The sequence below is a fragment of the Mustela nigripes genome, chromosome 2 (assembly GCF_022355385.1).
Source record: "Mustela nigripes isolate SB6536 chromosome 2, MUSNIG.SB6536, whole genome shotgun sequence".
Lineage (NCBI taxonomy): Eukaryota > Metazoa > Chordata > Mammalia > Carnivora > Mustelidae > Mustela > Mustela nigripes.
In genome coordinates this window covers 191,267,192-191,293,294 of record NC_081558.1, presented here as the reverse complement: position 1 = coordinate 191,293,294, position 26,103 = coordinate 191,267,192, and the positions used below count along the sequence as shown (strand labels likewise).

The following is a 26,103-nucleotide window of genomic DNA, read 5'->3' as shown; positions in this document are numbered from 1 at the left end:
TGTGTGTGTGTGGGGGGGGAGGCTCCCCAGCGCCCGGGAGCCGCGGGGACCCGAGCGGCTTCCTCCAGCCCCGGTGACAATGGGAGGGAGGGGGAAAAAAGGGTTAAGAAACTTGGCTGAAGAGCTGAATGGCGTGGAGCGGCGAGGGGAGGGACTGGGCCGCGGCGGACTCGGCGGCGGAGGGAGGAGCGCGGCTGCGGGCGGGCGGCGAGCGAGGCGCTCAAAGTCAGCCTCGCAGACATTGCAGCAGAGCCCCGAACTCGGGAGGCGGCGGCGGCGGTGGAGGAGGAGGAGGAGGAGGAGGAGGAGGAGGCGGCGGCGGCGGCCGAGGCGGAGGGACGACCCGGCCCCGAGCCCTCCCGCCCGCCCGCGCACGCCCGCCGGTGGCCCCGCGGCCGCCCCTGCGCTTGGCAGCGCCGCCGACCTGAGGGAAGAGCTCGCCGGGGCGCCGGGGAGGACGGGGCGGCGGGGCGCCTTCGCGGAGGGAGCCTGACGGAGCCCGAGGCTCGGAGCCGCGGCGGCCTCGGGTGAGTGGCGGCCGCGGCCGGGGGCTCCGGGAGCGGCCGCGGGCGCCGCCGGAAACGGCCCGGGAGCGCGGCCCGCGGCGGCGGCGGGCAGGGCCGCGGGGGCGTCGGGGCCGCGGGGATGGCGCGGCCGCCGGCAGGAGCGAACGCGGACGGCGGGGTGGGCACGGCGGCGGGCAGGAAGCGTTTCCGGGGACGTTGCGCCCCTCCTGCCGCGTCCGCACCTTCCCGGGCACTCGGGGGGCCCGGGCAGCCGGGCCGGCAAGTTGTGGAGTTGGCCCCGGGCTCACCGGCCGGTCTGTGGCAGTCCTGGGCCGAGGGGCCGCCGCCGCGTGTCCCCTGAGGCGGCCCGGGCACGGCTGGCCCGGCCCGGGTCGCGCCCCCGCTCGGCTGCCCCCTCGGCCCGGAGTCCGGGCGCTTCTGGCCGCGCAGCTCTCGGTCTTGCTGCCCGGGGCGACCTGGGCGGCGCCGGGCGCTGCTACCCGCCTCTCGCCCGGTGCCTCCCGGCTCCGCGCTCGCCGGATTCCGGGTCGAGAAAAGTGAACAGGACTGGGGACAGCTCTCCGGGCCCCCCCACCCGACCCCCAAGCCTGGCCGATCGGTCCTTGTCCTCCCCCCGCACTCCCCCACCTTCCCCGAGGGCGAGGCTCTTTGGACCCAAGGCCTCAACCATCACTTTCAACCCCCGAGCGCGGAGCGGGGCTCTCGTTTGGGATGAGCCCCGTGGAGGTCCTGGGAGGCTTCTTTCCTCTCCTCTTACATCTCTGCCCTCCTTACTACTAGTGAATATTGTTTTATGAACGGTTTCCCTGGAAGTAGTCTACAAACCCTCCCATCCTTTCCAAAGTAGTTTCCAAATTTTAACCAAGAGTTGGTGTTCCGTCTGGAGGAACAAAGGAATCAACTGTGTCTCCGAGGCGAGCAAGCCCGGACTCTGACACATGTTGATCTCTGAAGCATTGCAGGCGGTTCTTACCATCTATCTCATGAGTGATTGCATGGGTTTCTGAAGATAGTCAAAGAACAGAATGATAAGTACTTTTGCGTTCAGTTTCTTAATAGGACATCTTATTTTAGACAAAAATTAAGACGTTCCTACCTGCAAGGACTTCTCTCTCAGTCGGTGGAACGAAGTTGGAGTTTGTCTCCGGTCATGTAAATGATTAAATTGTGAGATGGTCCGGGGCTGAAAAACTGTCTTCAGAGGGAGAAAGACTGTGTATAGGTGGCCAGAGTGAAAATAGGTGTTGGGTTCTATACCATGAATGCTCTTTACATTTTGGGGGAGGGGAGTGGGATTTGTGAAGCAGAGGGCTTTGGTAACTCATTCTTTAAAGCTGTGAATCGCATTGAACCTACTTATTAGTGAATCATAGGTTTAGCAAGTGGGTGCATCTTCCCGATGGATTATTCAGTGTTTAATCACCGGTTTGCCACCTTCGTGGAAGAGGCCTTGCAATGAGTGGACTTTTTAAACACATCTAGTGCTTCCATTGCCTGGCACCTAACTAGGCTGCTGCCTGGAGTATGTTGAAATGTTTTTCAACTTAGAAATAAGTTGCTTTGGTTTTGCTCGGGGGTTCATTGATGTTGAGTGGGTTTAGCTGGTTCTGATCATAAGGCTTCATCACCAGTAGCAACTTTTCTCTGTCTGGAATTAGTTCCTAGAGACAAAGAACAGTCAGTCAATGAAACAGCTGTGGGATTGTTTCTCTGGTCCACTTCATTCACTCTGGTGGGGAAACACCTCCTTCCACACCTACCCCTGAAAGTGCCCTATGAGTAAATACGTATTTGGAAAAAAAAAAAAAAAAAAAAGGTCTGCTCATTGTTAGTTTTACTCAAGTGAAATCTCTGCAGTGCTTTTGAAGCAATTGAAAACCTTGTTTAATATCTGTGGGAAAACTTGACTTAGATCCATATATTGCATTTGTCTCCAAAACTCTGTAGAACTTGGAGTTTACTAATTGAAACATCCTAAAAGATTGTAGGTCTGTAAGAAAGAAGTGTCTGTAGAAGAGGCTGAAGGCTCCTCTGACTCTTGCAGTTTTAAGAGCAAAACATCATGATAAAAAATAACCTATACCACCACCTAGAGTCTGTTTGTTAGTTTATTGCTCCTGAAGTTTGCTTAAATTGACATGTCTCTTGTGGTTCCAGTAGGGCCAAAAAATGATGAAGAAGTGCTAGCTTTCAAAAGGCCATCCGAGAGAACAATTATTTGTGTAATAAATAACAAGTGCCAATTTAAATTATCCATGGTGCCTTTAGAAATGAAAATTATGACATATCCAGTTGAGTGGCTATTCTCCAAAAGGTACTAATTCAAAAGAATTTAAAACAGGGAATTTTCAGTTTGTGCTCCAAGTTTGCTCTCTCTGATGGCTTCACGACTTTAATGCATTATTAACCAGAAATTTAAGAAATGTTACAGATTAAATGTCATTAAGACTTTCTGAGGTCTGTTTCAAATAGAAGCAATGATAAAAGTATAAAGGAATGTTAAAACGCCAGAAATTCTGGAGATTCACAAGGTACGAGAGAGTGTAGGCAAAGTAGACTGAGGCTTCAGAGATGTTAAAAGTAAATCAGTGTGAAGTAAAGTGGTAATCTGTCTTGCTGGTAGTTTATGCTTGGTAAAGCAATCTGTTAAATGGGAGACCTGGGGATGGCAGCTTTAGTGCCATGTGGCTTATCACATTGTCTGGAGGAAGTAACGTTCCTTCTTTAAATGGTGTAACCTGAGAGAAAGATGGCCTCCAAGATCTTTAATTAAGTACCCGTTGAACAGAGAGAACTAGAGCACTGTATTAATTCTGTCAAACATCACTATTTTAGAACATTGAGGACAACTAAAAATGAATTAACTCATATCTGAAAGCAGAGTTTTATGGAAGGTGACAGATGAGGCAAAATATGTCAATCTAATGGAACAAGTAGGGAGATAAGAAGATATGTCATCCTTGGCTCTCTAGAAAGATGAGAGGGAAGAAGGTTATTATTAATTGTACAGATTTCATTGCAAACCAATAATAGGCGGCAATGATACAGAAGGTGATGTTAAATCAAAGTGGCTTAGGATATGTGATGGTAAAGGGATGAGACTTTAATTTTAAGACTTGCAGAATGTAAGACATTTGAAAGCTCCTATTTTAAGTGTTATTTTGGAAAAGTAGTTTTATGTATCAGGTTAAAAGATAATTCTGCCAAAATAAGTTCAAAACATCCAATTTTCATCAAGAAAGTGTTGTTCAGCTTAAACTGTGATAGGATCACTTTTGTTTTTCAGACTTTAGATTGCCAGATACCGTTAGTTTTTAGAGTGTAGGTTAATAAAGAAGAATTCTTGTTTATCTGTCAGTGCTACACCTCTCTCTCTATTGCTCTCTCCTCTCTTGCCCCCTTTTCTAAAGTAAACAGCTTCTACAATTTGGGATGTGTTCTTTCATGAAAATGCCTTCATTTGTAGCTTCCCTTCTCAGCTATTATGGTGAGGGGCAGTTTCTTTACTCGGGTGCTTTTTCCATATGCCCCTTCAGGAGGCTAATACACCATCCGGGTGCATTTCGTTTTGTTTTAATACTGATTTACTGTTCTGTGGGTGAAGACAAGGGAAAGAAGCATTTGCTCTTTTAACAAAGCCCCTGTACCCACATCTTCCAACTGAGGAAATAGTTTTATGAAAAGTGTACTGATCACCAAAAAGCACATTGATTACTATTGAAAAGTCAAACATTCTCAACAGAATAGGGCAGGGGGAGGGACCTCAGGATAATACACTTGAATCCCTGAACTGAATTGTTTAAGATTCATTTCCTTAAGTTGCTGTCTGGAGGGTAATGAGCAAACTCCTTCTGTAGGATTTAGACACCAGAACAATCACCGAAATGTAACAGGATGGTCACTAAGACTTGAAAAGGTAGAAATCAGGAGTGTCAGATGATGGAGCAGACCAGTGGAATGGGACTGAGGGTTATGTCCAGAGGTTGGAATGAACAAAAAGTAAATGGAGGAGAGAGATCTTGTTTCCGTATCCTGTTTGCATCTGATGCTGAAGCAGGGACATGAATTGCTGATGGTAATGGATTCCCTTTTATGAGGGCAGCAATATTATATAAATAGTGGTTGTTTGGAGGGGGGAAATGACAAATGCCCCATCTGTGCCTGTGCACACTTTGCATTTGAGTGTCTCTTAAATCTACCTAAGTTGGAAGATGAAAACTGGGTACCAGGATAGAACCAGGACTTACAGTTTGTTTGGAAGAAAATGAATTCATATTAGATCACCTTCTCTTTATTCTTTTAAGAACTTGTGTTTTAAGAACTTGTGTCTTCTAAGGGTCTTCCTGAACATGGAAGAAAGTGCTGCATTTGGGTAGTGAACTAGGGACTTCCTTTATAGGATTACTGAAGAAGATAACTCGATGTCAATTACTACAGAAAGAATGTTTCCTTTAGGCACATTATCAGGGGCAGGGGAAAACTGCAAATAAGAGACATCTGAAGTCTTATCAGGGTTTCTTCACACATTATGTTATAAATGCCCATGTGTTGTTTTTTTGTTCCTTGAAATTTAACATTCAATTTGATGGATACTTAATATTTAGAATTCTAAAAATTAGAGGTCATTTAGAACAGACCTTTCCTTTCACTTTACTACAGTCATCAAGGGCAGTTTTAATTTTTCATAATAAATACAGCTACTGAGATAACATTATACTAACTGTTGCCATTATAATAGTACATTCTCTGCACCGAGAACCTTGAAATTCAAATGGATTCCTGCACTATATTGCAAATATTACAGATAAAGCATTACAAACCTTGTGATATTTTAGGGTGTCAATACATCCGAAACAACGTAATTTTTTTTTCAAGTTCATAGAACATTGAGAAGATCAGAAAAGAGGGAAACGTGATACATTTTACCACCGTATTTGCATTTTGTTAAAATTAATACCTTAGACCATGCTAGGGATAACATTTCGCTTAGAACTCTAGGAGCAATAGAATGAGAGAGAGATTTAAAGAATTCATTGGGAGATTGGCAACTCAAAAATGTAGTTCTGAAAAAAAAAGGACCACTATACTCTATTTACTAAGTAGTAGTAAGATTTTTTTCTTATTGTCTTTACCAGATTTTAAGATAGATTGTTCCTGAAGATAATGTTATGGATAACTACCTGATTTGGATAAATCATCTGTTTTGGTTTTTTTTTTTTTTTGGTTGAAATAAATTCAAGGATAATTCCAGAATATGTTGAACTTCGGCAATATGTTGAAACTAAAGTTTCGAATATGTTGAAATTTTAGGAGGATGCTTGTGACATCCGTCCGTCCGTCCGTCCATCCTTCCGTCCTTCTCTCTCCCCCCCCCCCCCAACTTTCTCCATCCACCTGTCCTCTTACCCACCCTTCCTTCTGTCTTACCTTCCTCTTTTAATAAATGAGGAGGGGGGAGCATTTTGTTAAGAAATTTGGAAATAGAATTTCTTCTCTGACAGGGTTAATAGTTGTGTTTGAAATTCAAAGCTAGCATGTTACACTCTCCCCAGGAAATTTTTTGGCTTGGTGTACCTCAGGGAATAAAAACTCTAAATTAAAACCCATCTAACCATAAGTGACTCTTAATCTCACAAAACAAACTGAGGGTTGCTGGGGGGAGGGGGTTTGGGAGAAGGGGGTGGGATTATGGACATTGGGGAGGGTCTGTGCTTTGGTGAGTGCTGTGACGTGTGTAAACCTGGTGATTCACAGACCTGTACCCCTGGGGATAAAAACATGTTTATAACAAATGTCTTTAAGGATGAAAGGAAGAGACCCTGATTTGCCTTAAATTCCAGGTCACTCTGTGACTAAGCCTAGTGCTTCAAGAAATATTAAACTAGAAGTCTGCTGGGAACTTGAGTCATCAGCTTAAGATACCACTAGGACCAGGACCACTCTTACTGACCTGATGCTGGTGTTTATTCAGAGCTTTGGTGGAACGGACGGAGTCTCTTGCCCTTGACTTCTAATTAAGAGAGTCTTTTTTCAGTCACATGTTAAGTGACAGGGCTTATTTTCAAATCTGTAATTTGGTGATGAATTGAGGACAGATCAGGAACTAAGGAATTAGGAGTGTCTCTTGTTATTGGGATGCTTTATTTTACCTGTACCAGCAATGTGAGGTTACTGGGTGAAAAGTCAGGGGATTCGTTTTAGATAGATAAGAGGAAAGCTTAAGTCACATAGTGGTTACACTAGCTTCTCTTTGTAGTTGTGGGCTTTTAATTGTTGAATTTGCCCATACTGTGTATAACATGTGAACATCTTAAATATGTTACCGTATTTTAAAAAGTCGGATGATAATTTAGCATTGCAGTAGTTAGGAAATCATGTTTATATGCAGTCTTAAAGTGAAAATAGTATTATAATTGTGTTGATTTAATAACATAATGTAGATAAGAGTACTTGCATGTGACAGAACATAATCAAAATTTGAGAATTAGAAGTTCGAGATAAAAAAATTTCTCGGGGGCCTGGGTGGCTCAGTGGGTTAAGCCTCTCCTTCAGCTCAGGTCATGATCTCAGGGTCCTGGGATGTAGCCCAACAACGGGCTCTCTGCTCAGCGGGGAGGCTGCATCCCCCCCCCCCGCCCCCCACCCCCCGCCAACCCCCGACCCCCGCCTGCTTCTGCCTACTTGTGCTCTCTGTCTGTCAAATCAATAAATAAAATCTTTTTTAAAAAAAGGGTTTTATCTTTTAAGGCGTCTCTTCAGAATTTGAGAGACAGGAAGTCTTTAAGGGATTGTAACTGGTTTTTGAAAAGCATAATTTCTTAGATATTTTTTTGATTCTTGAATTTATGAATTTATAGTAATCTACAACAGAGTGGTGGATGTATACACTAGGAAAAAAAAAACAGATTAAGGGAAGGAGGGTAGATAGAAGAAGGGGACGAACACCAAGAAAAAGTACTAGAAAACCTGTGAAACCCTCCCAGGTAGGATATAATAAGAAACATCCTCAAAGGAATTAATCACAGTTTCACTTTTTTTCCTGTAAAAGGAGTATTTGCACAATGGATCATGTAGGCTCAAGTTTGATTTTTGGAAAATTAATTTTTAAGTATTTGTTATGTTTTCCCAAGTATACTTTTTCAAGCTTAGGATCTGCTACTAATACAATGTATGATACAGATAATGGGAAAGTCCTTTTGTTTCTCTGGGTAACATCATTAGATTATAGAGCAAGGGAGATTCGTTTGACTTCTAAATTCTGGAATTCTGGTTCTATATATCGATGTATGCTGTTGTCAGTAAACAGTAAAGATTTCAAGCCTATGGTTTTAACAGGAGTAGACAAGGGGAAAAATTTGAAATAGAGAGAAGCTACCTTTTTTTGCATTGTCCTTTTTTATTAAGAGAAAGATCAGGAAAAGGAAGAGGATTGGGGGGCACCTGCTTTGGCCAGGCATTGAGCTGGCCCCTTTACAGTTCCATGTAGTATAATGCTATCATTTTCTCTACTTATAGAGATAAACCTAATCTGAAAAATTCTCGAGGTCACACACCTAATTTCATTGATAATGATTTGCTTTATCATGGGAATATGCCATCTTTATAAGAGAAAACCAGTCTCTATTTGATTTCTAGAATGCCATCAACGATCCTGCTCCCAAACTTGATAGCCAGAGAGCCGGAGAACTCAAGGAGCACATCCAGTCCACCCAGCCTGGATTCTCAAAAACCAGTCCTAGGAGGAAAGCACTCTTATTTCTGGTTGATAATTCTGCAGGAGTTATTGTTAATTCTCTGGAGAACTAATGCCCCATTCCCTGTGCTTACCTGAAAACTAAGCACCAAGGGCAACCATGCAAGCTCTTTTCCCTCCTCAAATGCTAACCCTTGGAAAGTATACCACAGAGTTACTATAATGTTCTTTGAAGCAGAGAAAGCAACTATGTTTCTCGATTTAATTCATTAGAACACCTTGTCATGGTCTTAATCCAGATATTCCCAAGGCTAATTATGTTTGTCTACTTCAAGGAGCAGTTGCCACAAATTCAAACCTGGAGCTCTTCCTGGTTGAAAAGTTAAAATTCTTGACTATAACGGTTCTTGACATGAATTTTGTTTCATTGCCCTATGTTCATCCACAATAATTTATTTTAAAGACTAAATTATGCTAATAAACTAGGCTCTTTGATACAAAGAGGAAATTAATAATATGTTTGTGAATTTACCAGAAGGAAGCAGATAGAAAGATGAGTATTTGGCTTCATTTGGGAGTAGACTATTGTCAGGAAAGAGATTTTTGATTTTAGGGAGGTTTGTGGCATATAGTGTATTTTTAAGTGTACATTAGACATGCTCTTTTATTGTTGAGGTCATGAGAAATGTAGTCCTAAACCTCTTTACCTCTTTTTACTTACCTCATTTAAAATTTATAGAATTTTGAACCCAAAAGAGTCAAGCCGAGGGTTGCCTGTGTGGCTCAGTCGGTTAAAACCTCTGCCTTTGGCTCAGGTCATGATCCCAGGGTCCTGGGATGAAGCCCCACATCAGCCTCTCTTCTTGGCAGGGAGCCTGCTTCCCTTCCTCTCTCTCTGTCTGCTTCTCTGCCTACTTTTGATCTCTGTCAAATGAATAAATAAAATCTTAAAAAAAAAAAAAAGCCCGACTGGTTCCCTCTACATTAAAAGTTACAGTCAAATTCAAACAACATTGGAGACACAAGGATGAGTAATAACGCTCATATACATAATATTTTCTAGTGTGCTTTAGATTTTGAATTGCCAAGTAAATGTTGGATAAACAAAAGGGTTTCTATAAAACCTGTGAAAGAATGTTTTACTATGATGTTTTATTAAGAGGATGTATTGTATTTGGCCAGGTAAGAAAGAAACTACATAAGTGAACTATTGGAGGGGGGCAAACTTTCTAGGGTTCAGATACATATTTTCATATTTCCCTAATGCCCCATTCCCTGAAAACTTTGAAATAGAGAGAAGCCTTTAAAAAATATTTAATTGAAATAGACTGAATCTCCATGAGGCCAGGGATTGAAGATAGAAATTTTGTATTCACCATCTGGTTCTTTCCCAATATCCAGATGTTTGGTGGTGTTGACGCAAAACTCAAAGAATTGCATTGTTTACTTTGTTAATAAAACATTGCTTTTACCTATCCTAGTAATTATTGACTGACCTGAATCAACGTCATATTTTCCTCTTCCTGTTTTGTTTTGTTTGGTTTTCAGGTTTTATGAGTTGAAGTAATTTCATAGAATCCTTAGATTTTCAGATTGGAAGGGAATTTGATAAAACCTAAGGATGCTCCAGGTTTAAGTATATTTGTCCTAGAGGTATTTTGTCCTCCCCATTTTCAAACAAGTTGGTTTTATAGAGGCATCATAATGGAAAAGCACATAGGATAGGTGGTTGGTATAAACTATAAATCAAACAGTAGTAAATGCTACTGTTTAGCCCTTACACACCTTTTTCTTTTGATCTTCCTTTCTCTCTCTCTCTCTCTCTTTTTTGTTTCCTCTTTTTCCTGTTTTCCCTTTTGTTTTCTCAATTTCTAACTTGTCCTTGTTTTTTTTTTTTTCTTTTTTCTTTATTGCCAGGGTATACCTGTGGTGCAATGGGGTAAAATTACTTGCTTATCTTCCAACATTGTTGTTAATGCTATGATGTATGGAAATGTGGAATCACTATATTGTACACCTGAAACTAATATTACACTGTATGTTGACTAACTGGAATTTAAATAAAAACTGGAAAAAAATAAAATAAAATATCCAAAACAGTTGCTTGCATTTTACAGAGGAGGAAATTGAACCCCTGAGAATTTTAGTAAATTTTAAAACTCATCCAGACAGCAGGGGCGCCTGGGTGGCTTAGTGGATTAAGCCTCTGCTTTCAGCTCAGGTCATGATCTCAGGGTCCTGGGATCGAGCCCCGCATCGGGCTCTCTGCTCAGCAGTGAGCCTGCTTCCTCCCCCCTCTCTCTCTGCCTGCCTCTCTGCCTACTTGTAATCTCTCTCTGTCAAATAAATAAATGAAAACCTAAAAAATAAATAAATAAAATAAGGAATCCTGAGCTCCTTTAAAAAACAAAACAAAACTCATACGGATAGCAGTTGAGTAAACCCAGATAAGAAATCAAATCTTAATTTATTTCACACTTTGTTTTATTAAGGCAGTCTCAGCAAGAGGGCTATGTACCAGGTGTTAAGAAGTAGTTATTAATCTTTGGTGATGGATCTAGCAGTAAAGTCCAAGCTGACCTCATGATAATCAGAAAGACGGTCTTGAGAAGCACAGTGAGGCAGAGCCAGCTACACCCCCCCCCCCCAACGTCTTTGTAGCCTATTTTCTTCTCCTGGGACTGAAATATGGTCTTCAGAACAGTCATACGATTCATGTATTCTAGTAGTTGGAATGTTACTTTCTAGGCTGAGAATTTAAAACAAGTTTTACAGTGGAGCTATGCATCTATTCATGCGGCAGCTTTGTTCCTACATGTTATATACATTTTTGAGTTCTACTTAAAAACCAGTAGGGAAACTTCTCTTTGTAGGTTAACAGAGCCAGGTGCCTTTAGTTGGCTAGTGGGATCAAAATACTCACAGGTCAGCTCTGGTTATTACTGAAGAGTCATGTTCTAAAATCATCAGTGCAGATAGTTGGGTGTCTCAGTTCAATTGGGAATATAAGGTAAGGTTATGGCCCCTGTTTCAGTGCTCTCCTATGAAAAGGTAACAAGATGAGAGGGCACTGTGTGGACGAAGGTGATGATGCCCTGAGCCAAGTGTGTCTAGATCCACCCTTCTAGAACGAGAGCAAGAGAAGAAACCTAAGGGTAGCCCAGACTGACCACATTTTAACCCTGGTGAAGCAGATTGAGAAGGAATATTCTCACTCCTGGGACAGTGGGCAAGAGTGTGTAGATGCTCACTACAGTCCCCAGGCCTCCAGTAAGATCAGATTTGTCTCTCACAGTTCTCTGTACTCCTTCCTGATTGTAATAGTCCCACTTGTTTAGTGATTGTGTTTCTCAGTAGACCCTAAGCTCTGTGAATAGGGGCTTTTCATCAGTGTACTTTTGGTGCCATAGGTGCCTGGCACAGAGAAGGCTCTTATAAACATTTGTTGAAATGGACCGTACCAATCCCAGTTACTGGTAAAATCTGGTTTTGTGGGGGGGGGGGGGTCAGGAATGGAGTCTTTATGTATTTATATATAATGGCAGCTAATTATTATCTGTAACTAATTCGTAGTAGCTACTGTTCTACAGGGTTTTTTTTTTCTTTAGATTATTTAAATTAGGACTTCTAAAAGGGATAATATTTCTTAAAATTTATCATCATCTTTCTAGGCATATTAATTATGAAGAAAAATGTGAAACTATTGGTGACATTATAATTACTTGGCACTTAAAATTGTTTTATAATGCTAGGTTTCTTCAAAAATACACAAATGACAATATATTAGAAAACACATTTAGCGAAACCTTTGGGGGAACATTTAATTATTTCTTAAGGAAACAAATTTTTTTATAGAGCCTTATAGATAGTCTCTTTAGGTTATGGTAATGTAAAATCCACCAGCTTGACACTTAATCGCATTGGATTTGACTGGTTGGGAAGAGGGAGGCATTTTGAAATCTCATGTCTAGAATTAATTTTGGTGTTAATTAATCTAAAAGTTAGAGGCCATCAAGAATGATTTGATGATTCAAACCTACTAAGTTGGAGGACTTACGTAGTATATGAAGCCCCTTTGCTGTTGTTTTAACTAGTAACTGCTCTTCTCTGGAGGTGAATCTTCTGTTAGAATACTGTTATAGTCAACTAGATTAATAATGCTAAGGTAGAGAAGAAATTTATTTTAAAATGGAGCTCAGAAATTTCTAAGCTAGCCATTTTCAAATGCAAAAGGAAATGTGTAGATTATCAGGGATATATATATTTACAACACTGAGATTTCACAAATGCTCTTAAAATAACTTTAATCCAGTTTCTTGCTTTGTGAAGACAAAAGTGTTTTTACTAAACTTCAAGCATGCTTGCAAGGGATGTCTTCTCTCATGGCTCGTATATATATTTTTTATGTCACATGCTTATAAATCATAGTAAAAAAGATATGCAGGCCCCACTGGACGATTGTCCAAAGTAAGAGGGTAGAAAAATTAGCACATTTACTAATTATGTGATATATTCTACTTTGTGCTTTCAACCTTGTTTTATCCTGATTAACTGAATTGTCTTTGCTTTTCATTGTTCCTTAATGTCAGTCAATATGTTAAGAGAATGCATGAATTCTATACATTGGTATAAATCTTCCAAAGTAGGATTCCTCAACAAAGACTCAAACTTAATCTCTATGTTCATAAACTGACTCTTGTAACGAAGACATGATGTATCGTTTGAATTAACAACATTTTCCTTTACAGTAAAAAGGGTGAATAAGATTCTGAATCATTATTTCGCTGGTAATTTTCTCTGCTACCAGTGTTTGTTTTAGTTCTGACTACTCATCCATCCGTGTATTTTACATTTTATACATCCTCCTATGCCTTCTGATAATGCCAACTGACACTTTCCTTTGAAGGTGTCATTCTAATAGCATGACCACATTTACTTTGAGTTTTAAACTTTGATGCCGTGTTTTCTTACACCTTAACACATAATAAATTCTGTCATTGGATTTAGTCATCATTTTAGTACAACACTGATCTTTCTGTGAAAAATTATGGTATGTTCCAATTAAAGGCATATTACCTTCACCTGTAAGGTTCTGGTGGAATGACAGCATTGATTAATACTGGAAATAGGTAAAGTGGGCTTTGGACAAAATTAAAATCTGATGACTCATCTTCTGAAAATTGAAAATTAATATGCATTTTTTCACAAGAATCCCAGATGAAATCCAAAATTTGTTATCTGTTACTGATCTTTACATTGTTTCCATGTGTTACAGTGAGAGTAGTAAGAACGTTTTCTAGCGGTATGAAGAGAATGGAAGAGGAATAATAATGCACATTACTATATGTTACAAGTACCCCAGTGATGACAGCATGTTAGTTTGGACTATATCTGATTTGATTTTACACTGAATTTCTTTTTCACTGTAAACAAAAAAACAAGGTTTTTTTGTCTATATATTTTGAAATTCTGATATATGGGAACAGAAATCCATATATTTATGGGTGTAAAAAAGAGGTATTTTCAAAAGATATTCAGCTATGAATTCGTCTGCTGGGGAGAAGTTGTGAGTTGTAATTGCTTAGTGTGGCTTAAGTCATTTTCTCTGTTGAATACTTAAATGAAGCATCAGGAAAGAAAGAAAAAATTGTATTCATACATATTGCCTTATATTCGAGTGTTGCAGAAGCTAGCCGTTCTTGATGACCATTGTTAGCCTTTAAAAAGAAGAAAAGAAATAGGGCGGGGATAGAAAGTCCTGTGTGCGTGGGGAAATTATTTCTGAGGTCCGTTCACGTGCCCACATATTTTCCTTTAGGCCAGTTTGTGCAGTGCGACATGTGTAGTGCATTCTAGAGGATGGGGAGCGATCCACATTTGTGGTGAAAATATTAGTATCCTTAACATGCTATCAGTTGGTTTAACTATTAATCAGAGATACAGTGGAGAATAAAGGACTAGAGCCAGAGACAGGTTTCAGTATGGCTCAGCTGAAACTATGAAAGGGACAAGTCATTTAATGTTCTTCTGGACTCGGTTGGTAAAATAAGGGGGTTGGGCTAGAATCATAATTTGGTTCTTCTCAACTTCGTAAGAGTCAGTATCACTTCAAAAACGAGGTTTTACTGTTGCATGCGTGGAGTAACAGGGTGCATAGAACTAAGGGCTGGGAGGGTGTCCCTTATGATTTTTTGAGCTTGGCATTTAATATTTTACAGCAAAGTTTTTAGCTTAACATAATTGAACTTGTACTAGATAGGGTTAATAGGCTAGAACAAAAGGTCAAAGCATAAGGCATTAGGCTTAATTAAGGGAGAGCAGGAGTGGCAGGAGTATGTGACAGTTAAATGGGTTTCCCACAGACTAATGTCGGTTACAGTGCAACCATGCCTCAACTTAAGTGGGTTATTTTGTGCAAAGGGCAGCAGTGATTAGCAGTTTGACATGCCAGACACTTCTGGCCAATCCCATCTGTTTTAGAGGTTAAAAAAGCACACCTTTATGAGCTGATGGATTGATTTGTGTGCCCGTCTGGTAAAGATTAGAAGTCCAAGGCCAATGCAGTAAATGTCAGTTATGGAATATTGTACTTTCTCCGTTGGCTCATTGTTTTAACCGTCAACTGTTTTATAATGGTGGATTACTGCTGTTTATGGAGGTGGGTGCAGGCTGGGCGGGGGAACAGGTGAGAGAGGAAGAAAAATATTTCCTAGACAGAATTGTGAATGCACATATTCTTAGCAGGTGTTTCGAATGGAGATACGGCGTATTCTAGGCAGACTTGATTTTTATGGAGTGTTTTTGGCCTGTTCCTTACAGTTTAAGTCACGTTGTGCTTTTCTGAGTGTTATCTGAACAACCCTGTCAGTCCAGGATTTAATTTTACATACACAATTGTTAAGTTTATTTAGGTAACTCTTTTTCTGACACATGGGTAGTTTATCTCTGGATCATTATATATACTTAAAAGTATAATAATTTGTTCATTAACCTTCTGGGGAAGAAGAAAGAAAAAAGTAAAGAGAAAATGGAAAGAGGCACACACATACTTGAACACGCGTGCACACTTGCTTTGTGGGTAGGATTTACTAGGCTCACCTGAGATTGATGCTGTTAAAATAAGTGTATCTAAACCTGGAGTCGGACTTAACTTCTTTCTTCGAGAGCTGGAGGAGTGATGCCGTTAATACAGTTCGTTTTCAGTTCAAGGTTGTAGCCCATTTAAAGATACACAAAGGCTAGTCTGTGGCTACAAAAATTGGTTTTAACGTGTTCTGATATCCAAGGAAAGGAAAATCCTAAATTTGTGTGGATGGAATAGAACTTCAGATGTTGTGATTGTAATCAGTGAGCTGCGGGAACATAAGGCATTTGTTTAGTCACTTGGGTGGACAGAGGGAAGTGTTTCAGAAATAACAAAAAGTTGTCATCTTAATAGGAAATTAATATTGTCAACCTGAGATTTGAGTTTAAGTAAAAATGTGACCAAGAAAAAAAAAATGTGACCAAGAACACTGGAAAAAATATTGGAAGATTCTGATCTGCCCCCATGTTTTTATCCTTGTCAAAGGATATGAACCATGAATTGCCTGTTACATAGTTATACAAATTATGTATATTATGTTAGACCCTGAGTTGCTTCTTACAGAAGGAAATTTATCTAAAGAAGAAATGGCCACTGAAAGTTACATGTGGATCATAATAGTAACTAGTACCTTTAGAAATACCTGTATGCATTAATTTTATTAGTAAGCTATTCCAAAGTGAATTGGCTTAACTTATAGAGAAAAAAATGAGATATTTTATTTCTCATTTAAAAAGAATAAAATGACATTATGGTATTGGAGTTTATTTAGGAATATAGTACTTAAATAAATATGTATTTATCCTGTGTTCTTTGTGGAGTAGCATCGGTTGAAACTATTTGGATCTAACAGATTTACATGAAAAAAAGTCTTGCCCTTCTGTGAAGGTAGAGAAGAAGGTGAAGATTTTATAATAAGGTTGTTTCTCTTTCACTAACTCAGTTTTAATTACAAAACATTGGCTTGGGGAGTATAAAAGTACGTGGTTAGTTAATGAAATGTGGGAGGCTTATCTAATTTAATGGACAGAAACTTTTTTTTTTTTTAAGTGAGAGAAAGAGAGAGATAGAGAGAGGGGGTGGGGAGGGGCAGAGGGAGAGAGAGAATCCCAAGCAGGCTCCTAGTCCAGTGCGGAGCGCAACATGGGGCTCCATCTTAACAACCCCAAGCCCATGACCTGAGCCCAAACCACGAGCTGAACACTTAACTGACTGAGCCACCCAGGCAACCCTGGATAGGAATTTCTTAAATGAGTATTCCAGTGATGTTATGTTAAACATAAAAGAAATATCTGATACTCTACATTTGTTCTAATAAACATTTTTAAGGTACCCTTGAGATCCTATCTTCGTCTCCTTCTCTTTTCTCCAGTAAATTCAAGTGCCAATATTATCTAGTTTGTATTAGAATTTTACAAAACTAAAGGGAAATATTTTTTTGGTTACCTTGGTTTTGTGTGGTTTGGTATATTCTGAAGTTTTCAAAGATACGCCTTGGCTTATAATCTGTGGTAATCAATTTCTGTCTGTTGTATTTCCCTCCTTTTACTAATACAGCATTACTGACATTGAGACATTTAAAATCTGCTTCTCTAAGCCAAATAATTGAATGTATGCTTGTTAAGGTTATAAAAAGAGAAAGCAGAAACTCTTAATATACTTAAGATCCTGTGTTTGCAGTTCTTGTCCTAAAAATTGTTATAACTTTGTAACCTGAATTTTAGTTGTTAGAAATTTTGTGAGAGAATGGAAAAAATAATAGCTCTGTTTCATCTTTTGGTTTTAAATGCTGGTGAATTGTGCTTTACCTCCACTCAGGCAGATTGATTTTAACAAGCAAGCCATAATATATGATGAACTTATTCTAATATATATTCTTAGTATATCTATGTATTTATAGTTATAAAATCAGTGTGCATATGTGTGATATGTTTCAAAAAGAGAACTCTGCACCTGTTGATTGCATTAAGCATTTGGTATCTTTTAATGAGGAGGGAGAAGGTGCTGAAACTCTAAGCGGATCATTCCTCCTCAGTAAATTGTATACATTTTACTTTTTTGTATTCTGTGACCTTGCAGTCAGTGACTTCAGCCCAGAATAGTTTCAAAGTCATGTAAATGAATGCAATTAAGGTATTGCTTATCATCTTACATAGTTCAGATGGAACCTTATTGGATAGAGAGATTGTTTGCTTTATGAGGAAGGTCAAAATAAGGTTAAATTTTATTACATAAAATGATTTGGTAATGTTTTTATTTAGCTGCTGAAAAAGTAATGTCCTAATAGGAAATGATAATGCTCTTTTTTCTTTTGTCTTTAAACCCCTGGGAGGTCTTTTCAGGGTTTTTGTTTGTTTGTTTGTTATCTGTCTCTAATAGTTATAATTCTATTTAAAGATGATACCGTCTGTCTACTTCTAAAATTTTGGGAACATTCTGCCCTTAGTTATGATTCTGGGTATCTTTGACTCATACATGTAGGTGACATTTCCTGGGTTGCTTAGGAGCCGCTGATGTATGTGCGTAGAGAATTTGTGTTCATGTGCAATTACCAGGCCAGTTGGTGCAGGACCTCGGACAGCAGGATTGGAGTCCTAGTTCAGAAAGGAGATGCACCACCCTACCAGGCTGATTGTCTATAAGGGATGGGAGAGCATTAATATAGATTAGAAAGAAGAGTTTTGCTGATGAAGGAGTGTGTGTGTGTGTGTGTGTGTGTGTGTGTGAGTAAAGTAATTAAAAGGCAAGTATTCCTCATTGTAGTTGGCCCATATAATTACCCTCTTTGTTTCACGGTATTATTTTTACTTCAGCATGGTATATTATTGAGGAAGTCTGGAAGATCCACCGATTAGTGGAGCCGGTCAGCTCTGGGCCTCGCACCGTGTTAGGTGTCGGAGGACTCAAAGATGAATGAGGGGTTCACAGTCACAGTGAGAGTAAGAAGAAGCACGATGCCCAGAAAGTGATCTGGAAGCATAATGGTCAAAGAGCCTGCTTGGATAGGGTGTTGAGAAAGTATTACTCAAAGAAATCTGATACCTCTATGTGGTTTTAGGGTAACTACAGACACTGGTAAAATAAAGTAATGATGGAAAGTAGCTACTGTATTTTCGGAAGTTGAAATTGCCGTAGTGGGGTCAGGGTGTCTGCGTCACACCTTCTTTAGGACTAACTAACTTCACTGTCCATTAGCCTTTTGATCAATATAAAGTCCCCTCAGCTACCGCAGTATTGAAGTACAGCCTGTGTCTCTTGATGGTCAGAAAGTCTTCACCCGCTCCTCTATTCCTGAGGGTATACACTTGCCCACACGTTGATGTCATTCTGTATCTAGAAGGCTTCTAAATCTCAGCTCAGCATTTTTTTGTTCCTAGTGGTCTAGAGAGAAAGAGAGAGGAAGAAAAGAGGTGTTCAACTCAGTATTGACTACAGAATACTCCTAGTAGCTTTTCTCTCAGAATTCATCTTCATCATCATTAACTTCTCACCTTGAGAATAGGTAATGGTGTTTATGTAGTATAAGGACAGTGTATTTTGGTAAATAATTTTGTAAGCAGATTGTTCATCAGATACAGTCAACAGCTATGCAGAGGAAAGCATGTATAATGAAGAATATTTCTTATCTTATATCTTTTTTGCTATTTTTTGAGATAATTTATTTTAGTCAATGATTAAGATTCCATTGTAAAACATACCATTGAAATTCTTTGAGATAAGAGGCGCTTGAAGTAATATTTATTTTTCTTAATTTTCAGGGAGTTTCTGGACTGTGAGCTATTTCAGACCTCTGTTCTCAGGACCCATTATTTTAACAGTCAGGAGACACACATCCGGAAGGTATTGTATTTTGTCTGTTGCTCCATTTTTTAAAAAAAGTAGAGTTAAGCCTTTCCAATTATAGAAAGAATATTATGTTGCATTTTGTTCTTTGTTTTTCTTTAAGTTTCAGATATTGATTAACTAGTTGTTTGATGTTTGTAACAGAGGAGAGGGATATATTTCAGTGTTGGTAATTCTGAATTTTGTGTAAGTCAGTAAAAAAAAGCTGCTTTGGGGGGCTGGCTGGTTAGCACAGTTCATTAAGCATCCCGCTCTTGATTTCCACTGAGGTCGTGATCTCAGGGTCATGAGATCAAGTCCCTCGTGGGGCTCCTCACTCAGCAGGGAATCTGCTTGAGATTCTCTCCCTCTACCCACCCCCACTCTCTCTAAAATAAATAAATAAATCTTGTTTAAAAATCTGGCTTAGTGGGATGCCTGGATGGCTCAGTCGGTTACATCTGCCTTCAGCTCAGGTCATGATACTAGGGTCCTGGGATTCAGCCCCACGTCAGGCTCCCTGCTCAGTGGGGAGCCTCCTTCTCCCTCTGCCTGCTATTCCCCCTGCTTGCTCTCGCTCTCTTTCTTTCTCTCTCTGACAAATAAATAAATAAAATCTTCCAAAAAAAAAAAAGAAATTTTTGGCTTAGATAGAAACAGCGTTGCCTATTTTAAGCACCTGAAGTATTTACATTTTACCTTTTTTCATACAGGACTATTTTAAAGAATGTTTTCATTTGAAAATGAGATATTGAAGGCACTTATTTATCTAAGACAGTATGGAATAGACATTAAATTAATCAGGCAGGGCTAAAGTCCTTCCTGCCTTTGACAACTCCACCTTGTAGTATAGGGATCAGCTGCTGTCTACATTTCTGCCAGTCTTTCATCAGGATCCCTGGACACCTGACTCTGCCTCTGTCCATCTGCTAAGTTCCCTATCTGCGTTATCACGTGGTTAGATCAGTGTTGCATAATAATTCATCTGCTTGCAAAGCCTGAGTCTCAGACATGTAATGTATTACTAGGAAGGAAGGAACTTACCCGTTTTATGTTTTTGTCTTTTGTGACCCCAAGACCCCATGTGATTGCACCAAAATAGACTAAAAGTCAGTGGTGAAGGCAGTTCCCTTCAGCCTTATCCAAAGTTTCCTTCTTAATATCCACCTTTAAACCTCCCCTAAGTTTTGTGTTTTCCTAAACTTGCCTGCTTTCTTGCTTGGAATAGAAATATTTAATAAAATAATGCATTTCTTGAAGTTGTAGTGAATAAGCCTACTTCTTTGAATACATATTTTCTTTATTAATTGGATATTTATTATTTATATTCACATGAGATGACACAGAAATCAGTGTCATAGAGTTTCTTAATCATTTGCCAAACCACATGAATTCCTAGGATTGATTACATTTACAGTATTTTATGTTTCCTAGTACAATATATTGAACTTTTAAAAGTAGTAACTTTATGTGTTTAAAATTCTTCACCATTGGCAAAGTGGCATTTTCTCCTTCCTCTTGTCAGTTATGAGAGGGAGAGTAAAAGTGAGTAAGAAATTTAAATAAGCACATTAGGACTATAAAAGAAATTGTAAGTGAACCCCAAATGTTAACTTTAATTTTGACTATTACCAGTGAAAGAAATGATATGATCAGAAACTCTGGATTTTGTGACATCTAGTTACCTTTTTATTTTGGGGGAGGGGTTACTAGTATTTATTTTTTTTAAATTTAATTTTATTATAGTTCTGGTATAATTAACACACAGTGTTATAGTAATTTCACATATACAATGCAGTGATTCAACAATTCCATACATCACCCCATGTTTAACACGAGTGCACTCCCTAATCCCCATCACTTACTTCGCCCATCCCCCCACCCAGCTCTCCTCTGGTAACCATCAGTTTATTTTCTACAGTTAAGAGTCTGTTTTTTAGCTTGTCCCTCTCCCTCTTTTTCTCTCTCTCTTTTTTCCTTACTTTTTTGTTTTGTTCTTAAATTGCACATATGAGTGAAATCATACGGTATTTGTCTTTCTCTGACTGAGTTATTTCAGTTAACATTATACTCTCTAGCTCATCCATGCCATTGCAAATAGCAAGATTTCATTCTTTTTTTATAGCTTAATAATATTCCAGTATATATTATTTTATATATATATATATATATATATATATATATATATACAGACATATGTTCCTATGTATATATATGGCAGTTCTATTTTCAACTTTGTGAGGAACCACCACACTGCTTTCCACAGTGGCCGTACCATTGGCATTCATTGAATTCCATTTGCACTCACCAACAGTGAAAGAGAATTCCTTTTTCTCTACATCCTCCCCAACACTGAGAGTTTCTTGTGTTTTGTTTTCGGCCATTCTGACAGGTGTGAGGTGATACCTCTTTGCAGCTTAGATTTTGCTTTTCCTGATGATGACTGATGTTGAACATCTTTTCGTGTGTGTTGGCTATCAGGTTGTCTTCTTTAGGGAAATGTCTTACAAATGCCCATTTTTAATCAGATTATTTGTTTTTTGGGTGTTGTATACGTCTTTATATGTTTTGGATGCTAACCCTGTATTGGATATGTCTTTGCAAGTATCTTCTCCCATTCACTAGGTTGCCTTTTAGGTTTTTTTTTTTGTTGATTGTTTCCTTCACTGTTGCAGAAGCTTTTCATTTTGATGTCCCAATAGTTTATTTTGCTTCTGTTTCTCTTGCCTCAGGAGACCTATCTAGAAAAATATTGCTATGGCTGATGTCACAGATCTTATTGCCTTTGCTGTCTTCTAGGACTTTTATGGTTTCAGGTCTCACATTTAGGTCTTTAATCCATTTTGAGTCTATTTTTGTGTGTGGTGTAAGAAAGTGGTCCAGTATCATTGTTTTGCATGTAGCTGTCCAGTTTTCCCAAGCACCATTTGTTGAAGAGACTTTTTCCCATTACATATTCTTGCCTCCTTTGTCAAGGAATTGACCATATGATTGTGGGTTTATATCTGGGCTCTCTATTTTGTGCCATTGATCTGTGTGTCTGTTTTTGTGTTAATACCAGGCTGTTTTGATGACTACACCTTTGTACTGTAACTTGAAGTGTGGGTTTATAATACCTCCAGCTGTACTTTTCTTTTGCAAAATTGCTTTGGCTGTTCGGGTCTTTTGTACAAATTTTAGGATTTTGGGGGGGTACCAGGTGGCTCAGTTGGTTAAGTATCAGCTTTTGGCTCAGGTTATGATCTTAGGGTCCTGGGATCGAGCCCCACGTTGGACTCCTGGCTTAGCGGGGAGCCTGCTTCTCCCACTGCCAATCCCTAGGCTTCTGCTCTATCTCTCTATCTAAAATAAATAAATAAAATCTTTTTTAAAAATTTAGGATTTTTTTTTTCAAGTTCTATGAAAAACACTGTTGGTATTTTGATAGGGATTGCATTAATGGTATAGATTGCTTGGGGGTAATTTAAACCTTTTAACAATATTTGTTCTTCTCATTCATGGAAAGTTATCTTTTTAAATTGAAGATAAGAATGAACTATTATAATTAAATTTTTGAAACAGACATTCAAATAGTTCATTAGTTATACAGAGGCTTGTTACACTTTTCAAGTCATGAATTATCCATTTATGAAAGTTTATCATGTAATCTCAAAATTCAGAGGATGTTTGAATAAAGTTGAACTGGTTACGATATTTTATTAAAAATGCAAATAAATTCAGTTTAGTTGTAGGATTAAGTAAATTCAGAATAAGAATGTGAATTCAAAATAGGAATTGGTTTTAAGTAATTCTTTTGAAACTAATGATACTTAAGACCCCTTAAAAAAAAAGTTACTTTTAAAAAAACAAAACAAAACAACTTTTTACCAAGGTATAACTTCATGTAGTCAAATAGACACTCTTACTTGGTAGTTCAGTGATTTTTTTTTTCTTGTTACACATAAGCATACCCTGCGTAACTAACACCCTACTTCAGAAGGTTGTCTTTCCTAGTCAGTACTACCTCTACTCAACAGAAACAAATCTATGACATTTTTGCCACATGTTCATTTTGCCTGTTTTTGACCTTCTTATGGCTGGAATCACGTAATGTGAACTCTTGTGTCGGAGCTTTTCATCAACATCTTGTCTCTGAGCGTCATCATGTGTGTGTCCTGTGTTCCCTCAGTTGTCTGTATTCCGTTATGTGATCACACCATTGTTTCTCCTTTCCATTCACTTTAGATGGACATTGAATAGCTTTCCAGTTTGGGGCTACAAATAAGGCTGCCATGAATTTTTTTTAGATCATTTGGTAGGAATAAGCGTTCCTTTCTGATGAGTGTATGCACAGGAGCCGAACTGCTAAATTGTGGAGCATGTGTTTGTCTGACTTTAGTAGAATGCATACTTGGACTGCTCTTTGGGATATTTTGGGATATTTGGGAAATGTCAATCAGTGTATCTTTTTGTAATAACAGATTATACTGTGATACAGATTTATTTTTCTCCAATTTTGTGCAAACTCCAAAGTTGTTTTTTTTTTTTTTTTAGGAGGAATGAAATTTTTCCATCTATTAAAAATAAGTTGCCTGTTTTCTGATGCCATTATGGCATGTATTTGATCTATGAAACTTAGATCTCTTCTAACCCTACTGAAGGTAAATAGGACGTAAAACCCTCCCGTATATATTTACTACTGTAGAAATACTGAAATTTTAAATGAAATCAGACATTTTAAACATGAAGCTTTTATCTTATTCTTGAATTTTGGGATACCTCTTGAATATCTAAAATAATACACTCTAGAGTCACAAAAAACTTACCTTAGCATTTGTGATGAATATTTCTTTCTACTTTTATCTGTGTTGTGTTCATCTTTTTGGTGATCTAAAGTGAAATTATTCATTCTAGAACATCAGTACTTGAGAAATTTTTTGTCAGGTCTTTTTCTCAGTCTTGAGAGCAGTGATATTCATTCAAAAAAAGTATAATGTAAGCTGCACATGTGATTTTAAATTGCCCAGCAGGCACATTAAAAAAGGAAAAAGAAACTGAACATTTAATAAAATATTTTATTTAACCCAGTATCAGCAAAATATATTTCATTGCATAATTAATATAAAATTATGAGATATCTTACATTTATTTTCTTATAGTAGGCTTTTGAAATTCAGTGTATATTTTCACTTATGTCACTTCTCAGTTAAAACTAGTCATCTTTCCTCTACATTGTTAGATCTTGGAGTTGAGTTACCTTGCAAGTGTGGGTAGTACTACATGAGGAGGGACAAGTCTTTTGCTCACAAGGGGCTCTGTTTGGCCCAGTCAATGAGTGTTATAGTAATTTTTGCTGCAAGTGTGTGTGTGTGTAAATATATATAAAAGTAAAATTGAAAATTAAAATTGAAAAGATTTTGAAAAGGCAAACTAGTCCCTTTTCAAGTGCTTCATAGCCACATGTATCTATCTAGTGGCTATCATATTGGACAGCACAGCTATAGAATTACATCTTGGGTTTTTAAAAGACAAGGCTTTAGTCAAATTCATATCTAGTTATCCCTTAGGGGCGCTAGGTGGCACAGTCGCTTTAGCAGCCCACTCTGGGTTTGGGCTCAGGTCGAGATTTCAGGCTCCTGAGATCGAACCCCCCCATTGGGCTCCACAGCCAGCGAGTAGACTGCTTCAGATTCTCTCTCTTTCTGACCTTCCTGCTTGTGCTATCAGAAGCTAATATACCATCATTGAGTGGGTCTCAAACTGCCAGTTTTTCCTTCACTGTTGAAATAATTAACATTTTCTTTGGTTGAACATCAGATAAAGCAATTCACCATGTTTAGGGAACATGTATGAAAAATACATATCTCTAAACCGCAGAATCGAAATCTGTAACAGCAGATGAGTCATAGCTTCCATCTTACTCTAGGTTATATGATGGATAGAATTTTAATCTTATTGTATGTTTCTTTTTTCCTTTTTTTTTTTTTTTATTTTTTTAAAAGCATGGCTGGTTCAATTTGAATGTGATAAAACTGAGCAATGTAATTCCACTATCTCCCGCATAAAATAGGGCAGTTAAAAAAAGGTTATATGTATACATATTGGTGTACCTGTGACTTTCATCAGTGAGGATATTTAAAGGTTACCTACATTATGAGGGTTAATTAATGTTTCTTCATGCATATATTTGCCAAGTAGGATAAATCAAGACATATGCTACCTCATATGAACTTAGGTCGAATTTTACTACCAAATGCCTTGCTTTAAGCTTTTTTAGTGTTCAGAATGTGGATAAGGTTCTTTTGACCTTTGAATATGGTCACATGTGGAGTTGTTGTGAGGGATAGGGCTCCTTGAGCAATACTGGCCGTAATTGTATATGTTACCTGTTATTTTGGATTCTAGATCTGAGGTAGCCGGTTTACAGTTCAGTTCTACTCACTAACTTTTTTTTTTTTTTTTTAAGAGTACTTAACCTCTTCCTTTATAAAAGAAATCAGTTGACATCCAGTTCTAACAGTACATGGTATTGGCTGCTTTTTAAAGATGAAAATCATCCTTCTGTTGAAAATCCCTCACTTTGGTTGTAGTAAAATTTAAAGTCCTGTCTTTGCTGACCAGGCCATCACATCTTCTTAATTAGGCCTTAACCTGGCGACCACTCCACCCTGAGTGGAGGCCTTCCCTCTTTGCTTTCTCCACTTTTCTTTTTCTGCAGCACTTACTACCTTGAATATTACCAACATAAAATTTTTTAAAGTTATTGTTTATTGATTATTTTCCTCTTCTAAAGTGAAAGCTCCCCGAGGGCAGGAATCTTTTTATGTTGTGTTCATCACTAATATATATGAAAGAAGCAAGAATAATGCCGGGTTTCGATTGGTACAGCTACTATAGAGCAGTGTGGAGCTTACTCAAAAAATAAAGAACTACTGTCTGATCCAGAGTCCTACTCCTGGGTATATAGCCAAAGAAATTGAAATTAGGAGATTGAAGAG

At 38.7% G+C, this 26,103-nt stretch overlaps 1 protein-coding gene across 3 annotated transcripts in view; it reads left to right on the top strand.

Annotated features, from left to right (window-relative positions):
- The first annotated feature begins 394 nt into the window (after window positions 1-394).
- The window catches only part of NRIP1 (nuclear receptor interacting protein 1), a 96,905-nt gene continuing 71,196 nt past the window's right edge, over window positions 395-26,103 (top strand). For 2 of the 3 annotated variants that reach the window (XM_059392167.1, XM_059392166.1), the window contains exons 1-2: window positions 395-527; window positions 19,063-19,144. The gene's annotated coding sequence lies outside the window, so the exon portion shown is untranslated. The remainder of the gene's footprint in view (window positions 528-19,062; window positions 19,145-26,103) is intronic. The other variant, XM_059392168.1, reaches the window with a different exon arrangement.